This window comes from Vulpes vulpes, chromosome 7 (assembly GCF_048418805.1).
Source record: "Vulpes vulpes isolate BD-2025 chromosome 7, VulVul3, whole genome shotgun sequence".
NCBI lineage: Eukaryota > Metazoa > Chordata > Mammalia > Carnivora > Canidae > Vulpes > Vulpes vulpes.
In genome coordinates this window covers 105449410-105450794 of record NC_132786.1, presented here as the reverse complement: position 1 = coordinate 105450794, position 1385 = coordinate 105449410, and the positions used below count along the sequence as shown (strand labels likewise).

The window sequence follows — 1385 nt, the reverse complement described above, 5'->3', positions numbered from 1 at the left end:
CTGAGATCAAAACCTAGGAGCCAAAACCAGAGTCCAACTCTCAACCAACTGAGCCACCCAGGTGCTCCTATTTATTTATTTTTATTTTAAGTAGGCTCCATGCCCAACATGGAGCTTGAACTCAGGACCCTGAGATCAAGAGTTGCATATTCTCCTGACTGAGCCAGCCAGGGGCCCCAAGAATATAAAGCTTTTTCGAATATTGAAAGTTCAATAACAGTCACCATTACCACTTACTCTCTTACAACCCCCAAAAAACTTTATTCTTGCCCCATTCTCCCCTCAAGATACTGTCATTTCTGCATTCTCCAATTGTCTCAGTTCTATCCCTTGTTTCCTGGAGATGCTTTTTTTTTTTAGATTTTATTTTTATTTATTCATGAGAGACACACAGAGAGAGGCAGTGACACAAGCGGAGAGAGGAGAAGCAGGCTCCATGAAGGTGCCCGATGTGGGACTCGATCCCAGAACTCCAGGATCATGTCTTGAACCAAAGGCAGATGCTCAACCGCTGAGCCATCCAGGAGTCCCTTTCCTGAAGATTCTAACAGTAGCTCCTCCCCTGCTGTTTGCCTTCTCTCTCCTATCCAATGGGTTGCAAATGACTGTACCATAGTCTCAAGAACACGTAATGGAAAACCTGGAGTCTGTTCTTCTGTGATAGTTTCTGAGTTTTTAAAACAACCGTATTCACATATATTTTATATATCATAAAACTCACTTATTTGGGATATACAACCCAATGATTTTTAGTTATTTACAAAGTGGTGTGATCATGAAAATAAATCTTTTTTTTTTGAAAAATATGGAACACTTTATGAATTTGCATGTCATCCTTTAGCAGGAGCCAATGCTAACCTTCTCCATATCATTCCAATTTCAATATATGTGCTGCTGAAGCAAGCACAGAATAAATCAGTCTAAGATCATTTTCATCCCCCCCTCCCTACCATTGGACCCCTTTCGCCCTTTTACAGCTAATCTTTCCCACCTCCAGTTTCTGGCAACCACTAATCTACTTTCTGTTGTTATAAATTCGCCTTTTCTGGTCATTTTAGATACATAGAATCATACAATAGGTGGTCTCTTCTGTCTAACTTCTTTCGCATGGCATAATTTTTGAGATTTATCCATGATGTAGCATATGTTAGTAGTTCAATACTCTCTATTTTATCACCTGTCAAAGCAGAATGATTTCTGTCGTGTCTATAAGAATTATATCACAGAACATGGGGCCCCTGGGTGGTTCAGTGGTTGAACATCTGCCTTTGGCCCAGGGCATGATCCTGGGATCCCGGAATTGAGTCCTGCGTCAGGCTCCCTGCATGAAACCTGCTTCTCCTTCTGCCTGTGTCTCTGCCTCTCTCTGTGTCTCTCCTGAATAA

At 41.5% G+C, this 1385-nt stretch overlaps 1 non-coding gene across 1 annotated transcript; it reads right to left on the bottom strand.

Annotated features, from left to right (window-relative positions):
- Positions 1 to 799: 799 nt before the first annotated feature.
- LOC112915897 (U6 spliceosomal RNA) lies at positions 800 to 907 on the bottom strand. Its single transcript, XR_003234185.1, has one exon. It is a non-coding gene; the product is annotated as a U6 spliceosomal RNA (small nuclear RNA).
- Positions 908 to 1385: the final 478 nt, after the last annotated feature.